Source organism: Lacerta agilis, chromosome 9 (assembly GCF_009819535.1).
Source record: "Lacerta agilis isolate rLacAgi1 chromosome 9, rLacAgi1.pri, whole genome shotgun sequence".
NCBI classification, from domain to species: domain Eukaryota; kingdom Metazoa; phylum Chordata; class Lepidosauria; order Squamata; family Lacertidae; genus Lacerta; species Lacerta agilis.
The window spans coordinates 14,775,833-14,798,836 of NC_046320.1; the positions used below are offsets into that span (position 1 = coordinate 14,775,833).

The 23,004-nt window shown below is 44.7% G+C and overlaps 1 protein-coding gene across 3 annotated transcripts in view; it reads right to left on the minus strand.

Moving 5' to 3' along the window:
- The window catches only part of PPARGC1A (PPARG coactivator 1 alpha), a 625,371-nt gene that overhangs the window by 335,805 nt on the left and 266,562 nt on the right, over positions 1-23,004 (minus strand). Inside the window, exon 1 of one of the 3 annotated variants that reach the window (XM_033160825.1) lies at positions 4,307-4,331. The exons of the other annotated variants lie outside the window; for them this stretch is intronic. The gene's annotated coding sequence lies outside the window, so the exon portion shown is untranslated. Of the gene's footprint in view, positions 1-4,306; positions 4,332-23,004 lie in introns of those variants that run through there. 3 annotated transcript variants of the gene reach the window in all.

Genomic DNA, 23,004 nt, shown 5'->3' on the forward strand with positions numbered 1-23,004 from the left:
ACAAACTGAAACATGACCTGAGAAGAAAACTGCAAGTATTTGAGATCTCAGCATGTCAGCAGGAGAAATTGCTGCACAGACAAGCCACTGCGATTAGGATGTTTCTCATCTCTTGGGACTTTTTGACCTATATATTTTCCAATCCTATTTATGTAAGTGATTCTCACATTTTGCATCATCTAGAGTCAGACTGACATATCTGGGGACTTTTAACAGAAATTGACCTTGTATGTGCAAGGTGGGAAGAAAAATATATTCTGCCTTTTTTTGGTACCTGAAACACACACACACACACACACACAGAGAGAGAGAGAGAGAGAGAGAGAGAGAGAGAGAGAGAGAGAGAGAGACTAAAAATATTGGCCCAATAAGAGTTGTTTTGTGTCAGCTTGTGAAGTCAAACCACTGCAGTAGAAGCTCCAAAGTGGCCTCTCTGGAGCAAAGCGTGGGCAGTGTACATAGAGGTCCTAGGCTGCCCAGATGACAAGATCTTGGCCTCGCTGATGTGGTCCTAAGGAAAGCAGAGCAATAGATTTGGCACCAGGAGTTGCTGGAAGGAGGTGTACATGTCACCACCCAACCGTCTTAGGGACACCAACTCTGGATGTGTCTAGGGTTCACTCCTTAGCCTTTCCTTCTCCCAGAGATATCTGCAAGGCAATGGAAGTTTAGGACCAGAGTTTTCCTTCTCCTTCTACAGCACGTGTAGAAACCATCTTATTGACCACTGGACCCACTATTGGTCTTGTCTGCTCAATCTGCCGAAGACTTCTTTGCATGCAGGGGAAGTCCCTAACTCAACAAGGCTTTGAGACCCATCGGCTACCCTCACCTGGTTTAGCTGGCCATTCAAAGCTGTTTCGCAGGATGTGGCTGCTGTCACATGCTGACAGCTTCTAGGGGCCACAAGGGAGTGCTGAGTGCAGGGTGGGGACCAAAGGTGGAAAAATGACCCCAGAAGGAGTATGACGTGCCCCCCTCAACAAGTATCATCCTTCCCCTAAGACCCCATACACATCAAATAATAACAAGAACTACAACAACAGCAATAGTATCACCAGGAGGGATGCTGCTGCTCCCTGGCTGAGGAGTTACTGCTGCTTACCAAGGGAGAGGGGAGGTCAGTGCTGTGCAAAAGCAATGGCAGAGCCAGTCCAGTGCTCCCACCACTCACGACATGCAGACCTACATGCCACTCACCCCACTATAAACTGTAGTAACTCTGTTGTTGCAAGGCTAGGTGTGCAGCTCCACCCCTCCTCACTATCCACTCCTAAGAGATACAGTGATATCTCTGGTTACAAACGGGATCCGTTCTGGAGCCCCGTTCATAACCTGAAAGGTCCGCATCCTGAAGTGCCGCTTCTGCGCATGCTCACCGTGCGATTCTACGCATGCGCATGACATCATTTTGCACATCTGTGTATGCGCAAACCGCCAAACCTGGAAGTAACCCATTCCAGTACTTCCGTTCCAGTACTTCAGTTTGTGGGTGGCTCATGGACCGGTAAAATGGTCTTTGTGGGCCGCATTAGGCCCATGGGCCAGAGGTTGCCGACCTCTGTAGTAGATTGTCGTGAGATAAAACCACCAGTGAGAGGAAATTATCATGCTCCAGTAACATAAAAAAAACAACAACTCTCTATTTAGAGAATTCTTACAATGCATGTGCTGTGCTGAAACCTGCCCTCCAATTTCTCAAAAGTTTTATTGCTCTGCAAATGGTTTCCATTCCATTCTGAGGGCACCTGAGAGTGTCTTTAGAATTTTGGCTGGTGCAGGGATTAGGTCGTAAGAGAGGTGCTTCTTTATTCCTATCCAGTAAACATCTATTTAGCACTCTGCAACCTCCTTGCCTACTCACCCTGACCAGAAAAAGGCCCAGGGGACGAGTTCTGTCCTGATGTCTTCCTCTTGGGTATTAAAACCCAACTGGTGGAATCTGGGGAGGATGCAGTTCAGACTACTGGTGAGATGTTCTGTAGAAGTCACGGCACTCACAAACAACTCTAAAGTAGAGCAAGTATATCAGGCCCTCCTTTAAAGAGGGCACGTATTGCAGTGAGACCTGGCAACCAAACCCCTGTGTTGTGGGTGGGAGTGACTGACAGCCACAACACCCAATCAGTAGGTCCCTCAATGGAGGGTTCAATCTGACCAATGGGACGCAAGCTAAATGGATTGGGGGACCTACAAATACCTATGCACGTGACCCAGAGCTTCCTCTTTTTGGCGTGTGCATCGGAACACCCGCCCACCTCTCCGTACCTTTAGGGCTTGTGCGCTTGACCTTGCTATGCCGTCGGATGTCACTGGGACAGGGGCACAGCAGGAATTTTCCCCACTTGGCTGATTGGCTGTTGCCATTTGGGTTTCGCCTGCCGCATAGCAAATCGTCACAACTTGTAAGGTTACGGATAGGCTCTGGTTCAGGTGATAGGGATGGGGGAACGCTCTCGCCAACCCTATGTGAAGGGTATTCCATTAAAGGAATCCAGGGAGTCAATGGTTTGGTCAACCCCTGAGAGGGGTTGTGCCCGTGCCTGAGTCCAGGGGGACATTTGGATGACGGATAGAGCAGGTCCCCAGCTTTCTGCTATCCAGGTGTTTACCCTTGGCTGACCTATACTGGAATCCTGGGTCAGCGCTACCTGAATGGCAGGGAGCTAGTCAAACCAGAGCCTATGCAACCAATCACTTGCTGTAATCAATAAAGTTGTAGCCTAAATTCTGCCAAAAAGCAAAACCAAAATTTGAGCCATGTCTGAATTTATTTGGGGCGAGGTTAAAAGGTCTGAACACGCAAAACAACAACCCCGAACCCAGCCACGAGAATTTCACCAAATCTGATCATTTTAAAATACCGTTTCTTTTTTCATTAATGAATGGAGAATGGTTGGGGGGGGGAGGACAGGATACATTTTCAGCACAGCACTAAACAGCACTCTCTCAACAATTCACAGAAGATGCCCCTGACCTCTAGGACAGGGCAGTGTTGCATGACCTTATACAAAGTGAAATCAAAACATTCCATTATTATTATTATTATTATTATTATTATTATTATTATTATTATCATCCAAATCTCCTAGTAGCTAAAATCCACCAAGCATTTCTCTCACAGCACTATATGAACGTTAAGTTCCATTCTCTGAATCATTCCAAAGTGTTGGATGACCCCCCCAGTACAACCAAGGTCATTCTGCAGTAGCGCCGATTACTGTTATGGTTCTCTTTCTCAGTGTGAAATCGGGGGGAATCTGGTACATTTGAAATATATACATTTCCTTCTCGCGGGGGGGGGGGGAGAAGTATTTTGTCGCGTGTGGCAATCTTTACTAGCCCTGTACTTTTGAGCAATTTCTCGTGACAGAAAGAGATTGTGTTAGCACTTTATCAGAATCTGTTAACAACAGCAATCCCCCCAAACACAGCTTGTGTGAGGAGTGCCAAAAGAAGGGAGAAACTACCGTGTGACATATCTCTTCAATATTGTTGTTTGTCTAATTAAAATGCACCAGAGCAGGAAAAAAAAAAGTGCAGATATGCTGTGTAGGATGTAATGTAAAGAGCAATGAAAGCCACTCAGTGGTGCTTAGCGGAGGATTTCATTTATCGGCTTACAAAATGGAAATATCTAATTCCGCAAATTTGAAACAGGTATTTCAGAGTGTAAACAGTACTGCCTTGCGGTGCTCACCTAAATGAAAACTGCCTTTGCCTTGAGGGAGGGAATGAATGCATGCAAACCTCCTGCTATTAGCCCAGTATAATAAGGCAAGCATGTAGCATGCTTTAAAAGGAAAGGTCGCATCCTTAAATGAGGTTAAAAGAAAACAAAACAAAACTCATTGTTACAAATTACCGTGACACCATGGAAGCAAAAGGCTGACAGGTGTTGCTTTCTGTTTTTATAATGCAATAAACTTACATCTACACAAGAAGAGGGAGAGAAAGCATTTCCTTTAACAGTGCAGAGCACACCTGCAGCTTGTTAATGTAAGTACCATTATTAAGGGAAGTATAAATTTAGAAAGGTCTACAGATTTTCCAAAACCTTGCTTATTCCCACCCCCACCCCCTGCAATTTGAACTAAACAGATTTGGAATCGCCTAGCCATTCTTCCCAAGACAATGAAAACATAATGATCGCTGATTCCCTGTGAATCTGCTTCCGCAAACTGCTGAGCTGCAAATCAACGAAGCATATTTCATTTGTACTTAGCCGGCAAAGTTTAGAGATTACTGGCACTTAAGACATAACAGCATACTTTCAAGCATTCACAGACACCTTTATATCACTGACCTGCCAGCTAGGCTCCCGTCGTAGCCCTTTTATCCAGTCTTCCTCCAACTCCTTGTTCTCCCTCGCGCGTGTTTCATCCATAGCAGATGTGGCTTGCACAATCTCGATTGGCCACTGGCTGTTCGACTCTCTTTGTAAGCCTTTTAACCACCGCAGCAGCAAGTGCAGTTCAGAGGCAGACTGTCATGAGGAAAATGTCATGCCTCAAAATGGTTCCCCCCCCCCTTTCTCCTTTTGACACGAAGAGCCTGCTTTTGGGGGGGGGGGAGCCAAATCACAATAAAAGTGTGAGTGCTCTCCAACATGTGCTGAAAGGCCCCATAGGTGCCAGAGCTACAGCTAGGGAGTTCACCACAGCTTAGCCGGGGGGGACGGGGATGGGACAAAGTTATTTTTTTTAATAAAAAAAAAAGCCCATGTGGATGCGAAAGGAGAATGGGATTCTAACAAAAGAGTTTAAAATAATTTCCCTACCGCCAGATTCTTAGTGTGTGATGCTAATAAAATACAATTTGAAAGGTGTGTGTGTGTGTGTGTGTGAAATAAATAAACAATCCATCAATAACTACAGAATCCGCTCATAGGATACTCAGTTTTGACAAGTATACACGATCCCATCATTCCGTCACACTTTACAAGAAACAATACACAGGATAGGGCTATTCAGATAGGAGCAGGCTCCATTCTGATGATTGGAATCAACAAAGTTTACCCTACGCCCCAGTTGTTCATAGCCTCCAACATTTCTCCAATGAAAATAGGGACGTCCTATTGTGTAGTAGTAGTAGTATTAGTAGTAGTAGTAATTATTATTATTCCCTGCCCAACTGACTGGGTTGCCCCAGCCACTCTGGGAAGCTTCAAACATGTATAAAAACAAAATGAAAAATAAAAAAATTCCTTCCAGTAGCGCCTTAGAGACCAACTAAGTTTGTTCTTGGTAAGAGCTTTCGTGTGCATGCGCACTTGAAGAAATGTGCATGCACACAAAAGCTCATACCAAGAACAAACTTAGTTGGTCTCTAAGGTGCTACTGGATTTTTTTAAATTTTTTATTTTGTTTTCACTACTTTGGGCTCTTCTGAGGCTTTGCCTTTGGCAAAAGCACACCTGCATCATGTGACACATATCATGACCAACCACAGCTTCTAAATGAATAAATAAATAAATAAATAAGTTCCTGAAACAATGCATAATGTGGTCTAAAAAGCAAATTTTCCTCTGCCAGAGCATGGTTTGACTTTAGATCTCATGTTGCATTTTAAGAGAAAGAATGAACATGATAATCTGATACATGCATGGGGTACTTTATTTTTAGATCAAGAGAGCAAGCAGTAAACCAATATGAACACAGGAAGAATACACACACACACACACACACACACACTGACACACACCAGACAAGCAACAAAAAGAGATAAGAAAATTTGTCATCACATTAGCTATTTTCCAGATATGCTAACTTGGTAATGATGTTTTAAAAGTGGAGTTCTTCCTCACCTTAAGCCACCCTGCAGACTTTGTTACAGGGCAATATGGAGAATAAATAGAAATAAATGAGAGAATTGTTGATTTCTCCATTGCTCATCGTGCAGAATAAACTATCTAGAGTTGATAGTATAGGGCTGGATCAACCCAATGGCAATATAAACATTCCGAACAAAATGAAGTCCAATAGCTTTTTAAACACTCTTAAACCCCTTTCACTAGAATTAGCAGCACCTTGATCAACATTTATTCAACTAGTGTTAATGGGCCTTAGTTCCAATTAGGAAGGTTCACAGTTTTACTTGGGATGGATTGTGCCAACGTATTAGCCCCCAACATACGTTATTCCTCCACATGGAAGGCAAATACATAGATGCGGAAAGCCCAGGGGTGGGGCGAACTGCCCATATGAGTGGGGCGCACCGCAGGGCCTCCAGAGTTTGCCTACCTCCTCCCACTCAGCTGCCCTACAGAAGAAGAAGAAGAGTTTGGATTTGATATCCCACTTTTCACTACCCAAAGGAGTCTCAAAGCAGCTAACATTCTCCTTTCCCTTCCTCCCCCACAACAAACTGTGAGGTGAGTGGGGCTGAGAGACTTCAGAGAAGTGTGACTAGCCCAAGGTCACCCAGCAGCTGCATGTGGAGGAGCGGAGACGCGAACCCGGTTCCCCAGATTACGAGCCTACCACTCTTAACCACTACACCACACTGGCTCTCCAGCAGGCAGACCGTTTGGGCAGTTCAGAGCCTGCGCACACCCAAGCCATCACATCTCTCCCAGGAGAGACACGTGGCTCAGGCGCACTGCAGGCCCCGCGGTGAGTGCCGCCTGGCATTTTGCCACCCCTCTCAGTGGTGATACCCAGGGCGGCCTGCCCCCAACGTACCCCCTTCCTCCGCCCCTGGCGAAAAGATCATGCCCAAGGTACTGCACACCCATCTGGCTCTGCCCCTCCCTCCCTCTGATTATTAGGCAAAGATCTGAAGGGGAATCTGGACACTGCACAACTGGAAGCACTGCAAATTCAGCGTTCCTAATCACATGGAGAAGCCTACAGCCAACTCCCGCTGCAAACCTTCATCTAACACAGGATTCCTCAACCTCGGCCCTCCAGATGTTTTGAGACTACAATTCCCATCATCCCTGACTACTGGTCCTGCTAGCTAGGGATCATGGGAGTTGCAGGCTAAAAACCCCTGGAGGGCAGAGGTTGAGGAAGCCTGATCTAACAGGAATTATGTCAGTGTTGGAGTGGCTTTGCTCTCTCTTATCCACACTTCCAAGGGGCTGGCTGAGTCAGAATGAGGATGATCCCAGGGAGGACTCCAGCGAGTTGTCCCCACCACCACCCAAAGAGAGGGAATTGGCCAGCAGAGATCTGGAGGTGGGGTGGGGGTGGGGATCCCAGAGCAGAAGATGTCCAATCTGCTTCTCCATGTCTTCCCCATAGTGAGCCCTTCTGGACCCTCAGTGTTTGCTACATCCTCCTCCTGATTGGGAGGAACTGTGAGCGAACATGTCCTGATGCAGAAAGGGGCTGGCAGTGGTTCTGGCACCCCACAAGGGGAGGGGCCACTCTCTTTGCAAGAGTTGGAGACACCTCCCTCTCTGTCTCCCAGGTCCAGGAGCAGCCACAAGAGAAAAGTGCAGAGAGGGTACAGCTTGTGCAGTGAAATGAGTGTCTGCAGGAGTGCCCACCATCCAGACCCTTCTCTACTTAAGTACTATTAAGCTCTGAGCTAAATAGGAAGTCTGCATTGTATAGTAATGAATAGGGGATTAGCAACGTGCATTGGGTGAAGTGTGTAAGGGGCTTACATATTGCCGTAGCCTAACAATAAAAAAGCTTTGGAAAGGAACTTTTGTGCTTATATGGGGGGAGCTGGGCAACAGGACACTAATACATGAATAGGGCCATTGTTGCTTTCCAATCTATATGGTAAATATAGATGGATACAAACCACCCTATTGAAAACTACTCATGTTTTTGACATTCATGATTCCTAGATTTGTAATGCTCACCTTCAACATCCCCTTAAGCTCTTTTCCAGCTCAGTTTTTTTAAAAAAAAATCTAAGCCAGAGAAGAACTTCTCCCAGTGACACAGGTGGTTGCTGCAGTGCCTACTGCGGCAGCAGAGAGGAAAAGTTCTCTCCCATCATCCTCTTCAGGTACCCTGAAACAATTACAGTTTCCAGGGCTCCTGGCATCCAGATTACTGTGGTCATAGCAACCACAACAGAAAAGATTAGACAGAGGACTCCATCCCCCACTACCACCACCATGCAGCCTCCGCCACTGAATTAAAAACAAATATTAAAAAATAGTGTTCACAGGAGAAAGGGCCAACAACTACAGATTCAGAACTGCAATTATAAACTGATTACCCAATACTTTCCCCCTAGCATCCTCCAGTTTCACTCATTGGTTAAATGAATCCAAGTTGAACTGAGGAACTTGCCCACCTCTACTGAAGACCACCTCATAGGTTATGTTTTTAAATGTCCTCTAATTTTAAGGCTTCCGCCGATGGAACGGACAAGACCAATGGTGGGTCCAGTGGTCAAGAAGGCAGTTACTGCATGTGTTGTAGAAGGAAACAAGAGGCAGATGGGGCTGGTCAACCTGGGAAGGTAGCCCATGTAGGAGAAGAAAAAATCTGATCATAAAGCTCTGCTGCCTTGCAGCTATACTCATTCATGAGAAAGGCTTCAGAAGTAAACCCACAGGAAAAATCCATACCCACTGCCTTGGGAGACATCTTCAGGAGAAGAAAAGTCAAATCAAATCAAACTTTATTGCGGTCAAAGACCAGACAGGAGAAGAAAAGGTAAAGGAGTAAACAGTGGCAGAGGAAGCCTCCGCACTGCCCGGGGCAGCGTGCGGAGGCACCCCGTGTGGATGGGGTGCCACGACGTCACAACGCATGCCGGGATGGGCTGTGGATGCGCAGAGATGTCACGCATGTGCAGTCCATCGGCCCAGCTGCTCCCACGACTTTCCGGGCATGCGCAGTGCATCCCGCCCAGCGCTGCTGCTCCCGCAGCGACCGGGGGATCCGCCGGGCGAGCAGCAGCTCGTGGGGCTGCTCCATCCATCCGTGGATCAGCACGGATGGGGTGCCGGGTGGCGGGGAGTGGTGGGAGGGGCCACCAAGTGTCACCCCCCGTCCCCTGGAACCCGGGGCGGAGCGTCCCCTACGCCCCGCCCTTCCTACGCCATTGGGAGTAAATCCTACACAAGTTTGGTTGGATGGTTTCTTGTATGCCTCCTGCCAGCAACTCCTGCATCCAGGCTGGTGCCAAACATATTGCTTCCTTTGGAGCACACCATGGTGGGGGGGGGGAGTCTTGTTGTCTGAGCAACAAGCATCCCATACATACCACCCAGATTGGCGCCCCACAAAAAGCAATGCAGGAGGCAGAAGTTATGAGTTAGTGTTTTGACTTCAACCCCAGAGGTGCACTCCATTGTCTCTCAAGATGGACAGGTGCCAACAACAACAATTTTAAGTGCAAAGCTAAAGTCTAAGGGAATGGTGACTGGTTGCAATTTCCTGTTGAGCGTACACTTAGTGGCAAACCCAGGCTCACGTCTGTGTAGCATGCACAATACATCTGATGCATTTTTACTGAATGAGGGTTATCTAAGCAAAATGACAAACTGAACAGAAGGCGAACACTTAAGTTGGGACCATAGGTTTCAGCAATTGTTTAAATCTATGGTACATTGGACTTCAATTATTTTCATGTAATTATTTCATGGTCTCTCTCTCTCTCTCTCTCTCTCTCTCTCTCTGTCTCAACAAAGGTGCTGTGCAAATTGTGCCAAATATGAAAACATTTATTGATGGAAATCAGCAAACTTTTTTACTCAAAGAGTGCTTGAATTATTTTGAAATGTGAGAGCCCGAAGCAAAGAAAACACATTAAAAAACATCATATGAAGGGAAACAGCAATTTCCCTCTTTCGAAGCTGTCACTTATTCGCTAAGAATCAAATCTAATTCAGTGCAGTTAAAGAGGTTTCATATATCACTCAAATGTGTGCGTAACAGATCTGCTTAGCAGTTGTTCTTTGAGGACAGTCTGAAGGTATATAATACAGTTTAATCACTAAAGATACCCAGGTTGGTGAGCCCTACAAACTTATTGGAACAGGGCTGCAGGAGAATGATATAAAAGCTGCTGCTTAGAGGAAGGTATAAGTAATGAATAAGATACGTTATTTTATTTATGAAGGCAATTTGCAAACATATAATAAAACAGCTAAACATAGTTTTAAAATAGTGCAGAAATAACAGGCAATGGGTTTATTTTTTTTTTTTTATAAGAATTTATTGGCATTTTTCTATAACAAACATATACCCACACCCACACCTACAATAAACAAATGCAGAACAAATAAAACAAATACAAACAATGTCAAGCTTTCTTATTGCATCTTTCTAGAAAAAAAAATTTCTAATTCCATATCTTGACTTTTGACTTCCCCTGCCTTTTCACCTTCGAGTTTGTATCCTTAGTCTATTTAATAACCATTTCTCCTACAAAAAAAAACATTAACTACAATTGTATAATTACATTCAATTATATCTTCAACAGTTGCTAAAAATGCATCATCATAATAATGCCTCACCATTTAATCTTCTAAATCCATAAACTTAATCCACTTAAATTCACTTTGCTTATAGTCCACCTCATAAATCTTCTCAAATCATTCACATCTAATCTATCTCTTCTATCCTTAAGGTTGCTGCTAGTAACATAAAAACTTGAAATATCTCCTTTCATGTTCAAATAAGAAATATAACAAAAAGTTGTTGACAGTATTCACCCTCCAATTTCAATTTACCATATCAGGCTGCATAAAGTTTTACTTGATGCTTCACCCCACACCCCCTCTGTCCATTATTCTTCTCCTAATGGCATCAGCACTGAACTTCCATATCTCTTCCCTCTCCAAGCGTCCACAGATCCAGGCACAGTCCAAACCTCTCCTTGCCGCGAGTTCAGAGGTGTCCATCTCATCATCTCTCAGCTTCTTCGGTTCTTTGTAACATTCCTTTTCTTCTTGTAAATACCTTAATTCTCTGTCCCTGGCCCCCGAGCTCACACCTCGGGGACTGGATATACGAAATCTTAACGTCGCCTTGGGGCTGCCACCCCCAAAAAGCGAATTTCTTCTCCGAAGTAGCTCATTCATTTCACTCCATCTTTGCATCCATCCTCTCAACTCTTTGGCAAGGCTTTCTTCCAAAGTATCAAAAGTTTTGTAAGCCTCCTCTGTGGGCAATTGGTTCCATTTCAGACCCCCACACAAGACTTTGACTTTTCTATAGAGCAGTTCCACCTTCAAGGCAGTGAGTCTCTGTTCGTCCGTTAGTCCAGAGTTCAGTGCCAGTTCAAGGACGAAACCTAGCATACTGGCAGAGGAGGAGGAAGTGGGTATCATATTTCTACTCCCCTCTTTGTTCGTCGCCATTTTCCTGAACTGGAGCGCAAATACCGCAACTTTAAAAGGAGATATTTTCCTCTAGTTAGCTTCCCAAAAGAAAAGTTTGCCAGTCTCCTGTGTCAATTTTAAATACATTGTAACCAGTTCTGTAGCAGCAATCGGTCAAACTGGTTAGATTCTTGAGCTCGAAGGGAGGGAGGGCAGGCTGCCATTCTCCTTCCCCCCGGATCGTTCCAAAAGCACGATTTCTAATCAAATTCTTTACTCACGACCACCGGGTTCTTTTAGCTCCATTCTTCACAGGTAGAACTTGGACGCTCACCGCGGGCTCTGTCGCCGCATTTGCATCCCGGTTGGGGCATGTCCCCGAAGCCCGGCTCCGTTTGCCCTTCACCCCCACTCCCCCTTTACAGGGGGGGCAAGGGAAGGGTTCAGAGCCTCCGCGGGCGCAGCCGGGGAGCCCAGGGTGCGGGACGCTCTTCCCGCACCCCAACCGGAGCCGCGCGCTGCGGTAGCGCGGCTCCTAACCCCCGGGATGGACAAGGCGCTTCGGACCCGAAGCAGCCTTCGACCACCCGGCGATGGCGTCGCCGCCGGAAGTCCGGCAATGGGTTTAAAAACAATACAAAATGAACAGCCAGCTGGAAAAGCTTGTTAAAAAAGAAAAGTATTCAATTGCCTCCAGAAAGTACAAATACTACTCTACGGGCATGCTGTTCCACAGAAAAGGGACAGTCATATTAAAAGCCATATTCAGTGTTCGTGGAGTGGGCTTCAGATAGCTCTTCTGCGGAAAGCAGTGAGACTACTGGGTATATAAGAGATCAGGCCTTACCAATGTATGGACAACTGTGGCCGAACTATTCCAATCCACGAATGGCTGTAGTTGTCTCGCCACCCAAAGAAGTGCGCCTCCAATGAGAGAGCTGGAGCTAAGAGCTCCATCAGACTGCACATTCAGGGAGAGTGCAACCCCTTCGATGGCAGGCAACTTTATGACTTATCAGACCTGGGTACCACTCCTTCACAAACCTTCATCTTGCCAGTATTCAACCGCAGTTTATCATCCCTCACCCAGCCCACCATTGCGCCCAGACACCATTCCAGGGCCGTTTCAGCCGTTTCCAATTCAGATGTTACAGAGATTAGGTATCAGCAGCTTACTGTTGACAACTCTCTCCAAATTTCTTAACTACGTTTTGAACAAATCTTCATGTATTTCAGAATGCAGTGGCAAGATTCCTAACAAGAGTGAGTGTTTTAATCACTTTACTCCATTGTTAACCAAGGTCACTCACTGCCTACCAGTTCATTTTCAAGGGCAACTCAAATTACTGAATTCGTATTACCGGTATCTTCTAAGTCCTAACTTATATAGGACTGGCACCTAGAACTCCCGGCTCATCTTCTGAGGCAGGAAGACCCTTCTGGAAGACCAAGCAAAATCAGAAGTTGGTGGAGAAAGGATAAGGGCCTTCTCTGTTGCAGCGCACAAAACATGAGCCTCGTTTATCTCCCTCAGCATTAGTTTTCTATTACCATTTAAATACATTTTTGCTTCAATTCTAGAGGCAGAAATGTAGTGTTGTGAATTTATGGCTTCCTGTTTTGTTGTGTTTTTAAAGTATTGCATTACACCATTGGCTTTTTCAATTTATGATGATAGCACCTTGAGTGTTTCACTCTGAAGAGGAAAGGCAGGATAAATATATCTAAATAAAGAGATATGTTGCCTGTTTAGGGCTCTAGCCTATAAGTAACTGTCTTTTTCAAGTCCACATATGACTTGGCAGAAAGCTTATCCCAAATTTCAGACAACTCTGAGGCATTTTATATGCACTTCAGTTATAATTTTTACTTAGTACAGTGTGGCATTCAGGAGGTTATTACAATTAAATAAATAAATATACTGCCCTTCATCCAAAGATCACAGGACAATTTACAACATAACAACACAAAATACATAACATGATTTTGAATTACGGTGCTGGAGGAGACTCTTGAGAGTCCCATGGATTGCAAGAAGATCAAACCTATCCATTCTGAAGGAAATCAGCCCTGAGTGCTCACTGGAAGCACAGATCCTGAAGCTGAGGGTCCAATACTTTGGCCACCTCATGAGAAGAGAAGACTCCCTGGAAAAGACCCTGATGTTGGGAAAGATGGAGGGCACAAGGAGAAGGGGCCGACAGAGGATGAGATGGTTGGACAGTGTTCTTGAAGCTACCAACATGAGTCTGACCAAACTGTAGGAGGCAGTGGGAGACAGGAGTGCCTGGCGTGCTCTGGTCCATGGGGTCACAAAGAGTTGGACACAACTAAACGACTCAACAACAACAACAACAACAACAACATAACATAATGATTAAAAACATTACGCCCCCCCCACCCAGAGGCACATTTAAAAGGCTACAGATCATAGAAGCAAACTCCTAGGGGTTGAGGTCCCTTCAGCCCCCCTCCCCAATAAAATATTTGAGGGTTCCAATCCAATGTTGATGGGCATTGTCGTTCAAATGGTATGCATGCTCCACACTATAAATTATGCAAGGTGGAGCTTACCCCCCCCCCCATTATTTTATTCAAGTTGGCATCCCTGCTACCGATAGTTTGACCACTAAAGGCCTGGTTTAAGAGGAATGTTTATGTGACAAAGATGCCAGGTGAGCCTTCCAAGGGAGAGCATTTCACAAATGGGGCGCCACCACAGAAAAGGCCCATTCTCGTGTTGCCATCCCATGACCTTTCATGAAGGGGGCAGACAAAGAAAGCCCTTAGAAAATGATTGCAGGGTCCAAGTCAGATCATATGGGGAGAGACTTTGAATTGGACCCAGAAATAAATTGGCAGACAATGCAATCAGACCAGGATTGGTGTTCCATGCTCAAACCATCTTGCCCCGGTGAGCACCCTATCTACTGAATTCTGCACTAGCTGAAGTTTCCAAACTATATTCAGAGAGAGTCCCACATACAAATGCATTACAGCAATCTAACCTTGAAGTTATCAGGGCATAGACAACACAAGTAAGGCTATCCCTGTCCAGCTACGGGTAAAGCTGAGTCACCAGTCAAAGCCAAGGTACTCTACACCATCAAGGCCACCTGTGCCTCAAGCAACAGCAATGGATCTATGAGTAGTAATGCTTATCAAGAGTGGGCAGCCTCCCATCCAGTCTTATCTGGATTGAGCTTCAGTATATTGACTCCCAACTAGTCCATTATTGAGGTAAGACAACAGTCCAGCACAAACACTGTCACACCTGCAGACGTAAATGAGAAGTAGAGCTGTGTGTCATCAGCATATTGCTGATAGCATACTCCAAAACTCCAGATGACCCCACTCAGCAGTTTCATGTAGATGTTAAACAGCATGGTGGATAAGATAAAACCCTGAGGAACACCTCGTAGAAGGCTCCATGGGGCCAAAAAGCACTCCTCAAGCATCATCCGCTAGAAAGAACCATTCAAGTAGGAACGGTACCACCACAAAGTGGTGCCACCCACCCACCGTTAACTCGGACAACCACTCCAAAAGGATACCATGGTCAATGGTATCTAAAGCTGCTGAGAGGTTGATGACAGTTCCCCTGTCTCTCTCCCAGCAGAGGTGAGAACAAAGCAGTTTCTGTGCCAAAACCAGGCATAAATCCTGATTGAAATGGATCTAGAAAATCAGTCTTCCCCAAGAGAGGAAAGAGAGGTTACATCTGAGCTACATTTTTCCTGTCTCAACCCAGCTGCCCTTTACCAACATGAAATCCTTTCTCTGTCTTTCCAGTAAGTCATCAGAAAGTAGCCTTTTTCTCTATTTCCTGCAACTTTGAAGCTTCTCAATGAATTTCTCATTTCTTAGTGCCAGATTGTCATTTCTTTGAGAGCAGAGCCTCAAAATCTTAACAGAGTGGGTATGCATGGTTCTTATATTTATTAAGGAAGAAAACAAAAAAAATGACAAGTGAATAAAGCAGGCTACGGATTTTGTATAAATCAATACTGAGTGTTATAAAATGTCAGAAAATATCAAATGAGGGGGAAAGAATCAATAAATACCCTTTGAATTAAGGGAGTGATTAATATTCCTTACCAGTTGGATAAACTAGACGGCACACAGGCACGTGCCTATCGCTTGTTTGAAGAAATACCCAGTATTTGCCCTAGGACCACAACATCTGAGTACCTATCCCTGTGATAAGCGATATGATCCACATAATACATAATTAACTTACAGGGCTGATCCAGATGAAATTGGAAACTGTGATTGCATGATTCAGATCACTTGCTCCCCCTTCCTCATCCTCCTCTTTGTGCCTGAGATATTAAATGTGTCCACTTTGGGTTTTAAACTACGTAGACACGGGTGGCTCTGTGGTCTAAACCACAGAGCCTAGGGCTTGCCGATCAGAAGGTCGGTGGTTCGAATCGCAGCGACGGGGTGAGCTCCCGTTGTTCAGTCCCTCCCTCCTCCTGCCAACCTAGCAGTTCGAAAGCACGTCAAAGTGCAAGTAGATAAATAGGTACCGCGCCAGCAGGAAGGTAAACGCCGTTTCCGTATGCTGCTCTGATTCACCAGAAGCGGCTTTGTCATGTTGGCCACATGACCTGGAAGCTGTACGCCGGCTCCCTCAGAAGCGAGATGAGCACTGCGACCCCAGAGTTGTTCGCGACTGGACTTAACAGTCAGGGGTCCCTTTAGCTTTACTAGCATTCTACATTACATATGTTCTTGGGAAATGGAGTTTTTATACAACATTCCTCCTATTTGTTTATTTATTTATTTATCTATCTATCTGGCGAAGCACGTAAAGCTGAATGCACACATTAAATGTGTGCAAGTTACAAATCACCAGTACTCTAAAAGTAGTACAATGCAATTCTAATTTTAGTTCAGAAAAAAATGGATGTTAGCTATCAAACATCTGGGAAACAGTGGCCTAGCCAAATATTATCAGGGCTTTCACTAAGGAATCAGTATAAGTTGGTAATCAATTAATAATAACAGTAGTTGACTACCACCCACAATAAAAGGTAAAGGTAAAGGACCCCTGACAGTTAAGTCCAGTCGCAGACGACTCTGGGGTTGCGGTGCTCATCTCGCTTTACTGGCCGAGGGAGCCGGCTTACAGCTTCCGGGTCATGTGACCAGCATGACAAAGCCGCTTCTGGCAAACCAGAGCAGTGCACAGAAATGCCATTTAACTTCCCGCCGGAGCGGTACCTATTTATCTACTTGCACTTTGATGTGCTTTCGAACTGCTAGGTTGGCAGGAGCTGGGACCGATCAACGGGAGCTCACCCTGTCGCAGGGATTCGAACCACGGACCTTCTGATCAGCAAGCCCTAGGCTCTGTGGTTTAACCCAAAGCTTGATGTTTCACAAACATTCTGGCTAGGTTCCCCCTGCTGAATAAGCATGCTGGCAGGCACAGAGAAAGCAGAATTCCACAGACGGACTTTTGTACTTTTGATTATCACTTAGCATGGAAGCAAAAAGGCTGTAGAAATACTCTACATCCTGGGCTAGACCTCTATGAATAAAGATTCCAGTTACCGCTGACCTTCCGATCGCCAAGCCCAAGAGGCTCAGTGCCACAAATGAAAAAAAAAAAAAAATCATTGTGTGATAGGTTATCTGAAGAAGTATTTACGTAAAATACAGTACTTTGTATTAAAAGTCCTCAGAATGATTCATAAACAAATGTGTTAAATCTCAAGCAGTTATGTAAATATCACATTGTGTTGCCTCCTCTGTCTTTGGATCTGAACCACTCCATGACCTGTAATGACAAATGGCAGGTTTTGCCTCAGCTGTCCAAGCGAGCTTCTGCAAGTGCAATCAGATATTCTCATATGCAAACAGTCTCTTCAGAATAAGTTTACGACCAGATTTGCAGATAAAGTCAGTTAGCATATCACCCAGTCAACAGAATAATTATTTATATAAACATGGCATTTGGCTAATGAACAGCTTCAGAAATTGCTTTTAGAACTTGGTACCTGAGCAATTTTATTTATCGCAGTAACATCTATTAACTAACGTTAAACAGATGTTTGCACATTTTAGTAAGCCAAAGGCTGTGAAAAGAAGATTTAACACATTACTAACAACTGCTTAAGCACCAGATTTTGCAAACCCATAGATCTTGCAAGTGATTCCCCCCCCCTCACCTGCCGCAACATGTATTTAAAATCCTATGGTAGCCGATGGCGTTGAGAAAATTCAAACTCTCCCTTTCTCATTTCGTACAGCAAAGGAAGGTCAAGTTTACACAAAAGAATCCAGGGAAATAGTGTGACTTCCCTGGGTAAAATACTCAGTGTTACGGCAATCAGGTCTGCTGACCCACTGCAGACCCAAGTCTGGAGAAATTTAACACAATCTCCCCTGGCACTTGAATGCCAGCCTTCAACACAAGTCAGTTTGACTTTGTTGATCCAGCAAAAAAAAAATGGAATTACCTAACCTATCTCCTTTTATTATAGTAGCAGAACTGGTGACTTTAGTAGCAATGGTACAGCTACATGGTGCTTTAAAGAGCACAAGCACATGCAGATAAAACCCAAGAGCTTATGTATACACTTGTGAAGATATCCATGACCTGGAGGACCAATTGAGAGTATATGGGTAAAAATTGTAGGAGAGGGAAAACAACAGCGAAATTACTGTGGGTGTCTGCTATAGAGCTCCAACCCAGGCTGACGACTTGGGATGATGCCTTCCTAGAGCAGATTACAAAATTTTCAAAAAGGAGAGACTTCAACTACCCCAATATCCATTGGAACTCAATATACTTCCTGAAAAATACCCTCGAAACTGCAGGTTAGCGATTATCCTTTGGGTTTCTAAAGGAAAAGAGAGCAATACAATAGCACTTATATCAGGCATGCCCAACTCCCAAGAGACTGTGATCTACTCCCAGTATTAAAAAAAAAAAAACTGGCAGTGATCTACCCATTGTCATTGGAGGAAGGAGGAGCATGTGTGGGGTGGGTGGATTGCCCAGAGTTGTTGAGCTTTTTGAGGGAGGGTTGCACAGAATTTTTTAGCTTAACTTTTTGTACACGATAAGGACCCCACGATCTACCAGGATCAGCCAGGTATCTACCAGTAGATCTACCAGTAGATCGTGATCTACTGGTTGGACATCCCTGACTTATATGAAATGCACATGAAGTTTTGTGCACATACCCCTTGCCAGGGAGTGCCCTCCTCTTCACTCCGCTCACCAACTGCCATCTTCACCTCAAGCTCCAAGCATCACCTCAACCTGATCTCACACTTTTCTTTTCAACAGCCCCAAATCACCCCAACCCCATCTTTCAAGCTCACTTTGTTTCATCTCTCTCAGCCCTATATTTGGGCAAATTCCCAAGCCCAGGCCACACCACTTCAGACTGTTGTCATGCTGTAATCAGTCCATCTAGAGCAGGGGTCAGCAAAGCTTTTCAGCGGGGGGGGGGGCACTCCACTGTCCCTCAGACTTTGTGGGGGGCCAGACTATATTTTGAAGGGGGGGAAATGAACGAATTCCTATGCCCCACAAATAACCCAGAGACGCATTTTAAATAAAAGGACACATTCTACTCACGCTGATTCCCGGACTGTCCGCGGGCCAGATTTAGAAGGCGATTGGGCTGCATCTGGCCCCGGGCCTTAGTTTGGAGACCCCTGATCTAGAGGCAGTGCCCCCCCTTTTTAAATGCACACCTTGATTAGAATTTGGCGGGGACTGGATCACACCCAGGGGCTGCCAGTTGACCAACCCTGATTTATTTCACTGCTGTTGTCCCCCAAAGTCCTAAATTAAGAGATACTGCTTTGACTGGAGAAAGAGCTAACATATACAATTCCTGATACGAATGATTCCAAGGAAACTGAAGTGTCTGCAGAGACGTAGTCTTATGTCTTCATACTGCTAGTGGATTTTCACTCTGCCATCTTGCTAGCCAAGTAATTAAGGATTAGAAGCTTAACACCACAAAGGGTATTTTTACTTCATGGTTTTAACTTCTCCAGCAAAATAAAACACACATGAATCCTGTTGCATGATCTACCTGGTACATTTTCCCTCAGCTTGGAGGCAGATCTGAGGCTTAAATTCCGCATTTCATAAAAGAAACAAAAATCAATCCTGGACCCAGACATACAGTTTTCAGGAAACCCTTGGCAATCTCTTTCATGTGAGATGTTCAACTCCCTGTCTTCAGCCGCCTGGGACCTACAGGGAGTTTAGTTTGGACCAATCCTTCAGCCTGGAACTGAATTTGTGCTGGGCACACACTTGTAGGAGATAAGGCTGGCTGGCTTCCCAAACATAAAGCAAAACAGAATCAGTATGGAGAGTTTTCTTCTTAGGTTAGGTTTTCCGACACAATCCATATGCTGTGAAATGTGCGCACAGTGAAATGTGGGAGTGACGTTTAGAACGAGCATTTAGTTCAGGATACTTTCCATGTTGAATATGATATTGTGAGTGCATTATGGGCACACATAACAATTATGGGATCGTGGGAAAATACATTGGGGAGGAGTTTCACATGTAATCAACGTCGGCACCTTTGTAGCACTTTATAATGTTCAAATCATGCCATGTGAAGAAGAAGAAGAAGAAGAAGAAGAAGAAGAAGAAGAAGAAGAAGAAGAAGAAGAAGAGTTTGGATTTGATATCCCGCTTTTCACTACCCGAAGGAGTCTCAAAGCGGCTAACATTCTCCTTTCCCTTCCTCCCCCACAACAAACCCTCTGTGAGGTGAGTGGGGCTGAGAGACTTCAGAGAAGTGTGACTAGCCCAAGGTCACACAGCAGCTGCATGTGGAGGAGTGGAGACACGAACCCGGTTCCCCAGATTACGAGTCTACCACTCTTAACCACTACACCACACTGGCTCTCCATGTGCATCAGCGCAGCAAAACTTTTAGTAACCCTGTAGACAAAGGCTGAAATAATAGTGCCTCACCAAAGGTTCCCATAGCAGAGGTAAGGCTTCAAGTAGACACTTCAAACCTCACTGCCCCACTTTTAGCCACTATGCTATATAAGTAAAATCTGTAAAGGCACCGTCAAGAACAATCATTCTGAGATGCTGAGTCATTCCGATACCTTGTGACGTACATGCACAGGTTAGTTCAACCTAGGCCAGTTTCCACAATTAGAAGAAGAAAAAGACTATTGTAGGTTACACAGCTGACACCCACCCTGCAACAAAAGTACTTTTAACTGTCCCCAGAAAGTGTGCCCTGGATCTCTGGATTTCAGAACTAGTCAGTGGTTCAAACAATTAACCAGGTTTGTGTGAGACACTGGAATAATGGAGTAAAGGCTATGAACATCCTAGAATGTATGCAGGGGTATACTGTATCATGTCTTACAAATGCTGGAACTCCTTAGGTAAAGGTAAAGGTAAAGGGACCCCTGACCATTAGGTCCAGTCGCAGACGACTCTGGGGTTCTGGCACTCATCTTGCTTTACTGGCCGAGGGAGCCAGCATACAGCTTCCGGGTCATGTGGCCAGCACGACTAAGCCGCTTCTGGCGAACCAGAGCAGCGCACGGACATGCCGTTTACCTTCCTGCCGGAGCGGTACCTGTTTATCTACTTGCACTGCATGCTTTCGAACGGCTAGGTTGGCAGGAGCAGAGACTGAACAATGGGAGCTCACCCCGTTGCGGGGATTCAAACCACCAGCCTTCTGACTGGCAAGCTTCAGAGGCTCGGTGATTTAACCCACAGCGCCACCCGGAACTCCTTACTATTCCATTAAAATAATGATGGATATAAGAAATGGCACCTGACCTCCATTACAGTTATTCACAATACCAAACTTCTAAGGCAATATGCACTGTTTAAAATGTTGAAGCATGTTATCAAGCCTGAGTCCTGTTATGTTCCTATTTCAAGCTTATAATAAGAAAGCATTTTTTATTCTTGTGTGTTTTTGGTAACATTACCTCCATTTTTCTCTCTCTCCTGCTCCTGTATAGAGCGAAAAGCCAACATCCTTGCAAATGAATAATATTTTAGCTTATCCATATTATCAAGTGGTGGAGAACTTAAATGCCTTTAGTTTAATTTCTCACAAATCATCACGGGTGCTTGAGCAACAAATTGTCTGCTCTATCTCCCATGTTAGCAGATTAGTAACACTAACAATGTACAACACAGTAGTGTTGGGGATGGAGAGAGAGGGAGAATGGCATAAATCTCTAAAGTAATATATTATACTGGAGTGCCAGACAGATTTGATAGTGACAGATGGAAGCTCTTCTAACTCCTTTGAAATTTAAGCAGGAGTGAGAGCCATTTAATGAAAGGGGAAGTAATCAGATCCATTGTCCTTTTTTAAAACAAAACAAAAACCCAAGCCCTCCCTCTCTTACTTCTTTTAAAGTTGAAATGACATAAAATATTTCTTTTCCTTTAGGGAAAGTTTCTTGCTAAGTACTCACTAGTAACTTGCAGTCTGATGGTCAATGGGGACAGACTACCACCAAAACATACCACCAATGCTTAAAAAGCACCCACTGATTGCATATGTGTTACTAGGCCAGTTTCAAAGTTCTGGTATTAATTTATAAGGCTCTTAAGAACTCAGGTCTTGGTTACCTTGTGCCTGATCCTTTATATTCCTGCTTAACCAGTGAGATTTGGCGGAGGGTCTCTGTTAGTGGGTCCCCATGGTGCAGATGTACAGCTTGTACCTACTAGAAGCAGAGGCAGATTTCGGGCAGCGTGACAGGTTCCACCACACTGGGTGCCAAGCCTAGGGGGTGCCATAGGCCACAGCAACTATGATATATACTAGCCGACAGGTGCAGGGAAAATTCAGAAAGCACAGCCCTGTTCCCGAGTCTTAACTGGCTAAGCAAACATAAGCAGATGCAGATTTAGGGCAGCACAACAAGTTCTGATGCACTAAGCCATAAGGTGTTGCAAATGTGACATAGTGAATTGAGAAGAATGGAAGGCGAGAGGGAGGGGGTGCCAAATCAGGGGCTCACACAGGGCACCGCTGAAATTTGAAAGACCAAAGTCCGCCCCTGACACAAGGGTGGAAGGCAGTATTGATGAGTTACCTTAGATTAATTTAGATGGAAATTTGATACTTCAAACTGTTGCACATTAAGATTGGTACTTTATCATTGCAACTCTTTATTATTTATTTATTTATTTATTATTATTATTATTATTATTATTATTATTATTATTATTCTGTTTTGCCATTTTGTAAGCTGAAAAGCATCATATAAATCAAAATAAATCACCACCCTTTTTTGGATTGTTGAGTGAAGCGTGCTTTCATTGTTATCTGGGGGGAAACTGTGCCCCTGGTATCCATTTCTCAGAAACACTGCTTCCTATGAAAAATATAGTGCCTCTTTTTAATCAGCATCTTAAATACCATAGACTTGCACTGTAAAATAACCATAGTTTCCTTCTCTCCCCCCCCCCCCAACAAAGATAGTCAAATTAAGATGCGGACCTTTCTTCAATTCTCCAATTCAAGAGGCTCATGAAACAAATGCCTCCCCACTGCCAACCACATAACAACCTTCCTTTTACAAGGATGATCATGGCAATGACAGTGGTAGAAGAGGGGAAAAGAGGGGAAGTGGATTTTCCTTCCTTCCACCCCATTATCCTGAAATACTCTGCAGTGCAAGAGGACTAAAAGAGCAGTGGCCAATGGGACATGGGATCTTCACAAGATCTTCCATGTTGGCAGTAGCTCTTGTGAAGACCCCAAGCTCCG